Here is a 10,000-nt window from a genome sequence, read left to right as displayed (position 1 = left end):
TAAAGTTATACCATACTCTGCTATAAATAACCAAAATATCATGTCTTTCCTTTGTTTTGGTGTAAAGAAGCACAAGAACATTAGGAAAATATTGAAATTTAATGAACTATCCTTTTACAAAACATTTCATGAAACACCTCATATTTCCTTAGACAAATGTGCAATTTACTTTTATCATTCACAAATATGCATTGCAACTGATCCCACTGATTGTACAAAGGCACAAAACTTTAATTGGTACTGAAAAATATAGTAATGCACTTTAAGATTAAATGAGACTTTTAAAGAAAGGAATTTTTAAACCACTTACACATACGCATATAAAATCTAAATGTAATCCCTGCGTACACCTTACAAACTAAGGAGAGTGATTTTAAATGTGTAATGAAGAAAGTGTTCGCCTGTCCTGTAAATCTGTAAACTTCATACATGAAACATACATACACATACAATACATACTGAAAATGTATGGAGTTGTATGAACAGTAGAATTCCATCACACAACTTTTGTTTTGAAGCTGCTGATTAAAGTGCACATTTTTTAAATCACCACAGTAAGGATTCATCTTCACAGAGCTGTATTCTTTCAATGCAAACAGTATCTAAGGCAGCATTTTAAAGGTGTTAGTCTAGTCTGGACTTGTATTTCTACCTGAAACTTGGCATCTTTTGGCCTGTACAAGTGCATCAACACCAGGTGTCATGTCCTGACTAGCTGTCACTTTCAGAATGTCATTTAAGTGCTTGTTTGTGAGCCTTGAACGCATTTTTGTTTTATTGATATTCATCACTGAGAAAATTTGTTCACAAAGGTAGGTTGTCCCAAACATGCACAACATTTTAGCAGCCAGGGCTGTTAATTTGGGGTACCCTGGTAGTAGATACTGATAAAATCAGGGCAGGGTTGCCATTTGCCAGTTGCATCTCCCACAAAGTCAGCTTCAACTTAAATGCATGTATGTTGTCAGAAAACTGTGTGACAACTTTTTGCGGCCTTGCAACATTTTGTTCAGATTGTTCAAGTGTTCAGTAATATCAACCAAGAATGCAAGGTCCCGTAGCCATTCCTGAGATTGTAATTCCAACACCGGTTTTCCTTTTTCTCCATGAACTGTCCGATTTCCTCTCGTAGATCAAAGAAATGCCTCGGCTTAACCATCTCACTTCAGTGTGGTATGGCAGGCTGTGGGTAATGTTGCTGTCGCTGAGAAGTTTGTCAAACTGACGATGGTTCAGACCTCTGGACCGGATGAAATTTACAGTGCGAACAACCACCTCCATGACGTGGTCCATTTTCAGCGACTTGCAACACAATGCCTCCTGGTGCAAAATACAGTGAAATGTCCAGAAACGATCTCCTCCATTAAGGGCTTGTACTTTGTCTTTGAACTTTGTCGCGACACCTGCTTTCTTTCCGACCATGGATGGCGCGCCGTCTGTAGCCAGGCTGACAGCGCGGGACCAGTCCACTCCAACTCTGTCCAATGCAGCAAGGACAGAGCCGAAAATGTCCTCGGCTGTTGTGGTGTCCATCATTGGCACCAACTCAAGAAACTCTTCAGTAACAGTCAATGTCTCATCAACTCCTCGAATAAATATGGCCAGTTGGGCCACGTCTGTGATGTCAGTGCTCTCGTCAATTGCCACGGAAAATGCAATAAATGACTTGACTCTCTGTTTCAATTGACTGTCTAAATCTGCCGATAGTTCGAAATCCTCTCTGCTATAGTATTCCTCGTCATGCTAATATTGGCAAAAGCTTGTCGCTTCTCGGGACATACAAGTTCAGCCGCCTTCATCATGCATCGTTTAACAAAGTCACCGTCGGAATACGGCTTCGATGCTAATGCTATTTCGCTAGCAATTAGGTAGCTGGCTTTTACCGCTGCTTCACTGACTTCTCGGCTCTGGATGAAAGTTGACTGCTGTTTCCTCAGACCCGCCAGCAATTCGTTAATCTTATCTCTTCTCAGTTGTCCTTGCAAGCCGTCATATTTTTCGCTGTGATGAGTCTCGTAGTGGCGTCGAATATTATATTCCTTCAATACCGAAACTTGTTGCAAACACACCAAGCACAAAGGTTTTCCGTGCATCTCTGTAAATAAATAGGACGTGGTCCATTTTTCTTTGAAAATTCTACACTCCTTATCTACTTTTCTCCGTTTGGATAACGACATTTTGGCTAATGAGGGTGTAGTGGAGAGGTAGAGACATTAACAATCTTAACAACGTCGTAACAAGCAGCAGATGGCGCATTGATACCGTCTGCTGTTTTCAGTCTGTCTCAGTGATGCGGCTTGTCTTAAAAAAAAAAATATTAATTCCATGTCTTTTATGCATTTTTTTCCACTTTCAAATTATCCTGCGGGCCTGATCGAACCTCCTTGGGGGCCGGTTCCGGCCCGCGGGCCGTATGTTTGACACCCCTGCTCTACAGGGTAATTGATTGACTTAAGTAGATGGAGGGAAACCTTACCCCCCTTCTTCTTCGTTCCTGTAGCACTGAATGATCTGTCATCCTGGTGAATGGTACTTGTCACACAGCGTGATCTATCTTTCCCCTTAACTGTCACTTTCATGTCTATCTGTCAATGTGGGTTTTGTTTACTTGTCCGCTAACGGAACAGAACAGTGACCGACTGTTGACCAGTGTTTTTGGGATGTGTTCCAACTGAACAAACCCTCTGTATAGCCTCGCCTTGCCTTGAACCCTGGGTGGGGTCGATAAAGTATTGAAACTCGTGGGGATGTCTCAGGAAGGACAGCCGTTGATGTTCCTGTTCTGTCTGCCAGGATGAATTATTTTCTGTTGTGGGGAGAGACAGATTACATCCTAAACGGCATCTTATTCTCATTATAGTGCGTTACTTTTGTCCAGAGCCCTATGGTCAAAGGTAGCGCACTATAAAGGGAATAGGGAGCCGTTTAGGGCACAGCCATGGTCAAAGCCGTTCAAATATGTCTTGGCTGTGGGCTTTGGTTTTAAGGCATAGAGATAGCTTTGTATGACATATGCATTAAATGAATGTAGAGTGTGAGGGATGCTGGAGCAGATCTTAAGATCCTAGAGGGAGACACCATTGTATATACTGTATCACTACTGTATTGGAAAGTGGGTGGGTTCGCCTGGTTCCAGATCTGTTTGTGCTGTCTTGCCAACCCCCATGGTCAATGAGTTGGCAGGACAAATCTGTGACTCGGCTGGATGGGTGTATGTGTGTGGTAGAGCATGTGACTTCCTCTTATTGTAACCTAGGCTAATCAGTATGACTGAACAATGGAATTTCAGCTTGTTCAGTGGGTCAGATATATACTGTGACTAAGCTGTTTATCCACACGTTCATACTTAAAAAGGGTTTGAGGTAGACATTAGCCATCTTAACGTGTTATCATGGGGATGTTATAGAAATAGTTGCTTAGCCATAGCATAAGATGCACGTGCGTGAGTCACCATTATCAAATCAAAGTTTAATGGTTGCGTACACAGATTTGTAGATGTTATCGCAAGTTAGCTAGGAGCTAGAAACTTTGGGTGATTGTGTCTATTAGCGCCATCTTATCTGTGCTATGTGCATCTTAAAGGGATAGCTCAACCAATATGTACATCTTAAAGGGATAGCTCAACCAATATGTGCTTCTTAAAGGGATAGCTCAACCAATATGTGCTTCTTAAAGGGATAGTTCAACCAATATGTGCTTCTTAAAGGGATAGCTCAACCAATATGTACATCTTAAAGGGATAACTCAACCAATATGTGCTTCTTAAAGGGATAGCTCAACCAATATGTGCTTCTTAAAGGGATAGTTCAACCAATATGTGTTTCTTAAAGGGATAGTTCAACCAATATGTGCATCTTAAAGGGATAGTTCAACCAATATGTGCTTCTTAAAGGGATAGCTCAACCAATATGTGCTTCTTAAAGGGATAGCTCAACCAATATGTGCTTCTTAAAGGGATAGTTCAACCAATATGTGCTTCTTAAAGGGATAGCTCAACCAATATGTACATCTTAAAGGGATAGCTCAACCAATATGTACATCTTAAAGGGATAGCTCAACCAATATGTACATCTTAAAGGGATAGCTCAACCAATATGTGCTTCTTAAAGGGATAGCTCAACCAATATGTACATCTTAAAGGGATAGCTCAACCAATATGTGCTTCTTAAAGGGATAGCTCAACCAATATGTACATCTTAAAGGGATAGCTCAACCAATGTGTGCTTCTTAAAGGGATAGCTCAACCAATATGTACATCTTAAAGGGATAGCTCAACCAATATGTACATCTTAAAGGGATAGCTCAACCAATATGTGCTTCTTAAAGGGATAGTTCAACCGTATCCATGCTAATATTGGACTTCTATAGGTTTAGAAAATGCTAGCTAGCTAAGTAAGCGGTTGGTGACAGTGGCTAAATAAACAAAACAAAAGCATGGATTGCGCTCTGTTCTTGTCCATGGACTGCTTTCAGGGTAAGACCAATAAGTAGATTTTTGTCATTGAGGTAAACTATCCCTTTTAATATCTCTCTTTCCCACACACAGAGGTTTGGAGAGTGAAGGCAGAAGCACACGTCAGACTTTTGCATGAATTTTTAAATAGAAAAGAGCAGGAAATGCTTTGTGGTTAATGATCAATGACATTTCCGTCCGTTCTGAAGCCTAAAAGGCAACTTTTTGATAGTTTAGTAGTGGCTGACTGCCCATATCTACAAGCCAATATGATTTTCAGATTGTTTGTTATATTGCATGGTGATATCTGGGTGCTTTGCAGTAATATTATACTGTAATGATTTACCTTCAACTTGTTTTCCTTCTAACTTTGGTCTTACTTTGTTTCCCATCTGTTTTTAAAATCAGCTCCAACATGCTTCAAGAACACTGAGTTTAATCAGAATGACTAATAGCAGTTAATCAAAGTCAATCATCATTTGCTAAATGTAACCGACAAGTTGTTTGGAGCATAGAACACGAACCCAACGAACTTCCTTAAACCACCAGGTTCTCCAATTCCCCCAATGAGATCACATCTATTCAATTAAATACTTGTTCTTTTCTTTACCAGAACCCTCATTTAATTTCCTTAGAAACTGACTGCTTTACATGAGATATAAGACATTGGTGCCTTTTCCTCATCCACTTCCTGAGTGCTGATCTAGGATCAGTTTAGCCATACTGAATGAGATTACACGGACAGCGAGGACCTGATCCTACATCAGCACTCATCCTACAGATGTTTTATGAATTTGGGCCTTTTGTTTCAGCTGAGGAACAGGTGGTTGGTGTATCTGCAATGACAGTAAGATTAATGGTTTGAGATCTTAGCTGGTTGACATCAGATCCAATGATCCCTTTGTGATTAAGTGGTTACTTTAGTCCATCTGTCTGTCAAGATGATGTTTTGTCTGGATGGACAGACAGTAAGTTCAGTAGTTCACCCATCTGACAGGTTGTTGCATATTGGGATCCCCATTAGCTTTTGCCGAAGCAGCAGCGATTCTTCCTGGCATCCATACAAAAACATCAAACACGACAATAACACGGATACACTAATAGACAAGAACAGTCACACAAATGGGAAATACAAAACAATACAACTAAAGAATAATGTGTGTGTGTGTGTGTGTGTGTGTGTGTGTGTGTGTGTGTGTGTGTGTGTGTGTGTGTGTGTGTGTGTGTGTGTGTGTGTGTGTGTGTGTGTGTGTGTGTGTGTGTGTGTGTGTGTGTGTGTGTGTGTGTGTGTGTGTGTGTGTGTGTGTGCGCGCGCCGCGCGCGACCTGACAAGGGAAACTCTGTAACCTAGTTACAGCCTCAGGGTAATGTTTATTTCTGGTCAGGTCAAGTGGGCAGGAAAAGTCCTAGCCTGCCCATTATGTCTGAAGGGAGGCTGGGGCTTCAGGAATCCCATGATAGGCTGGTGCTGCTACATATCTAATGGATATCGACCAATTTTGGTATCTCTTTGCATATGAAAGATAGTCTCGCCATATCTTCCCCACCCAGGATGTGAACTCGAAACCCTCGACATAAGAACACAGCATATAGGTTCCCTGAACTTTAGACTTCATCACTGTCGTTCGTTCCTCAGCAGGAATCAACATAGGAGGGAGTGACTCTCTTAGCTGTATATTACAACCAGTAGTTAAACATGAGGGACATGGTTATAGTAGCACGCTATTGTAGTTTGTGGTGCGTTTCATTTGAGTTTTTATCTGCAGTATAAGTCTAGAGATGACATAGTGTTAGCCTTCCCATAGACTCTGTTTACAGTATGGTCTGCATGGCTCCATGTCTGCAAAGCCACAAAATTGCATGGAGTTAGTTACAGCACATAGGCTACACCACTAACTGATTGTGACCTTTTCCAAGTTAATACTGATTCCTCTATTAACTTTGGATGTTTCATTCAGCTTTTACACAACATTCGTCCCTTTATACCAATTTGACATTTACTTTCTTCACTTATCAGCTTAATCTACATATTGGGGGTTTAATCCTCATATTAAAGCCCGAAACCTCCCCAGTCCAGATGAAGACCTCTGAGGTAATAAAGGCTGCGAGGAAAATAAAGGTCAGAAGTGGATGGGAGGGGGTCCCCTCCTTCCCTCCCCGTCAGTCCTAGAGAGTTTCTGCCTTGCATGTGAAGGCCAGATGTAGTGAACAGAGGCTGCTTCCCAAATGCTGTCCTATTCCCTTTATAGTGCACTACTTTTAAGCAGGACTCGTAGGGCACTGGTCAAAAGTGGTTCGCTATGGAGAATAGTGTGCCATTTGGGATGCCAACCAGAGTGAATGTGGAGGCCAGGGGTTGAAAGAAAATGTCAGTCTGAATTACAGTCCCTGGTCTAGTGTTTACGTGGCATCCCGCATCAGATTCCAGCGTGATGTAGAAATGCCTAATAGGGTTTACGTGGGGACTGCCGGGCTGGGGAGGGGTAACACAAAGAAGAAGACAACACCACGTGGTTATGACAGCTCATCTACCCAAGAAACAACAAATGTAGTCATTCTTCCTGCCTCACTAGGACCTTGTCATTCTCTGCATTGAACCTCATCACACAGCTCTTTAAGTGTCAGCGTATCATCCTCTGCTATTATCATCCTTTGTCTGTATGTCAAGATACAGCTGAATAATGTGCTTATAGAAAACCCATAGCTAGGGCCCCCCGAGTGGCGCAGTGCTCTACACTGCATCACGGTGCTTGAGGCATTACTACGGACCCCGGATTTGATCCCAGGGTTCGTCTCCCGGTCCGCGACCCATGAGGCGGCGCACAATTGGCCCAGTTTCACCCGGGTTAGGGGAGGTTTTGGCCGGTCGGGATGTCCTTGTCCCACTCTAGCGATTCCTTGTGGCGGTCGAGCGACTCCACGCTGACTTCGGTGCCAGTTGCACAGTGGCTCTCGAACTTCGCCTCTCCCGAGTCTGTACGGGAGTTACAGCGATGGATATCACGGAAAAGGGTGTAAAAAGTACAAAATAAATATATAAAATTAAAGTAAGAAAACCAATAGCACTTTCACCCAACATTGGCTGCAGTGAGTGCAGTCATAACGCAGTGCAGGGAGTGCAGTCATAACGCAGTGCAGTGAGTGCAGTCATAAGCCAGTGCAGTGACAATACAAGCAGACAGTCCAACAATGCCCAACATTAAGAGATATTTGCTCTCTATTGTAGAGGTTGGCTTGGAGAGTGTAGCTGCATTTGCTTAGCTCTTGTGTCGGCCAAGGTCTCTCCCAAAGAGAAATGAGAAAGATAAATGTTTTAGCAGCCAGATCCCACTGTGACTGAGTGACGTGACTCAAAACAGAAGGAGAGAGAGAGAGGGGAGGGATGGCGAGAGAGTGAGAAATGGAGAGAGAGAACCAAACACAGTCCCAGTCTAAATAGAAAGAGAAAGAGGGTGGAGACATCAACTATATATTCAGGCAAACGCCAAAAGAAGCACAATTGAAATTGAAAAAAAAACAAAACAAAAATGACCACAGATGACAACTGGTTTGATGCAGATTGTAAAATTATAAGGAAAAAACTTAGAACACTATCCAACCAAAAGCAGAGAGACCCAAATAATGGTGAATTACGCCTTCATTACTGTGAGACTTTAAAACTCTATAAACGTAACACTCAGAACCATAAAAGCACAGTACAACAGCAAGCAGCTGACACTAATTGAGGAGTCCATAAACACACACAACTTCTGGCAAAATTGGAAAAAAATAAAATAAATCTTAACAAGAGGAATTAGCGAAACAAAATGGTGACATATGGACAACCCGTTTAAAAACACTCTAAAACACCGTTCAAATTGACACAAACGCAGAACAACGACAAATTCATGAGAAGTTGAATGGATTAGAAAAAGCTATAAAGGACAATCAAAATCCACTGGACTCCCCAATTACTGACCAGGAGCTCTATGAGAACTTCAGGCTCTCAAATTTAAAAGGCATGCGGACATGATGGCATCCTAAATGAGATGCTCAAACTCACTAGTGCAAAATTTCAATTGGCTATATTAAAACTGTTTAATTTGATCCCGAGTGTAGGTTATTTCCCTGACATCTGGAATCAAGGACTCATAACCCCAATCTTTAAGAACGGAGACAAATTTGACCCCAACAATTACAGAGGCATTTGTGTGAACAGTAACCTGGGGAAGGTTTTCTGTAGTATTATAAATGTAAAAGTTCTAAACTTCCTTAATAAGCACAGTGTCTTGAGTAAAAGCCAAATTGGATTTATACCAAAACATTGCACGACTGATAATATTTACACCCTACACACCCTGATAGATAAACATGTCCACCAAAATAATACCAAAATTTACGTTTGCTTTATCGACTTCCAAAAAGCATTTGATTCTATTTGGCATACCGGACTGTTCTACAAAGATATTGAAAGTGGAGTAGGGGGTAAAACAAATGACATAATTAAATCAATGTATACTGGCAATACGTGCAGCATTAAAATTGGTAAGAAAAAAAATGAATTCTTTAACCAGAGGGGGGCCTTCGTCAGGGTTGCAATCTGAGCCCTGCACTCTTCAATATTTACATTAACGAATTGGCCACTATTCTAGAAAAAACCTCAGCCCCTGGTGTTAGTCTCCACAATTCAGAAGTGAAATGTCTACTCTTTGCAGATGACCTATGCCTGCTGTCACCCACAGCACATGGCCTACAGCAGAGCCTGGACCTGCTAGAGCAGTACTGCCAGACAGGGGCCCTGCCAGTAAACCCCAAAAAGACTAAAATAATTATTTTCCAGAGAAGATCCAGATCTCAGGGAACTAGACCAACATTCTCAATTGGTACACAATATATAGAGTGCTGTACACACTACAATTACTTAGGTTTAAAAATAAGCTCAACTGGACACCTTAATGAGGCAGTGAATGAGCTAAGAGAGAAAGCACGCAGGGCATTCTACGCCATTAAAAAGCAAATTCAAATTGAAATTTGGCTAAAACTAATTGATTATGTCATTGAACCAATTGCACTTTATGGCAGCGAGGTGTGGGGTCCACTTGCAAAACAAGATTTCATCAAATGGGACAAACACCCCATTGAAACTCTGCATGCAGAGTTCTGTAAGATTATCCTACATGTCCAGAGGAAAACTACAAACAATTCATGCAGGGCAGAATTAGGCCAATATCCACTAATAATAAAAACTCAAAAAAGAGCAATTAAGTTTTGGAAACATCTAAAATACAGTGACCCCCCTCATATCATTACCAAGCACTGCAATGCCAAGAGCTGAGCAAAGAAAAGAGTCCCCTCATCCAGCTGGTCCTGGGGCTGAGTTCACAAACTTGTTCTACTAACACACGGAAACCTCAGGACCAGAACATCCAATCAATCAGGATAAACCAAATTACAACGCAGTCAAAACAAAACTACATTGCTTATTGTGAAACACAAACACAAGCACAAAGCAAAATGCTTTGTGAGTGTCATTTCCCCAAATATGAAACCCTTATTCAAGGTTTCAAA

General features: G+C 41.6%; 1 protein-coding gene across 4 annotated transcripts in view; it reads left to right on the top strand.

The window, feature by feature from the left end:
• Positions 1–10,000, top strand: part of sh3pxd2aa (SH3 and PX domains 2Aa) — a 128,726-nt gene that overhangs the window by 63,317 nt on the left and 55,409 nt on the right. The window lies entirely within an intron of this gene.

The sequence above is a fragment of the Oncorhynchus keta genome, chromosome 10 (genome assembly GCF_023373465.1).
Source record: "Oncorhynchus keta strain PuntledgeMale-10-30-2019 chromosome 10, Oket_V2, whole genome shotgun sequence".
In the NCBI taxonomy this organism is placed as follows: Eukaryota; Metazoa; Chordata; class Actinopteri; order Salmoniformes; family Salmonidae; genus Oncorhynchus; species Oncorhynchus keta.
Note: the sequence above shows the minus strand (reverse complement) of the source record. Positions and strands in the feature narration are given on the sequence as shown.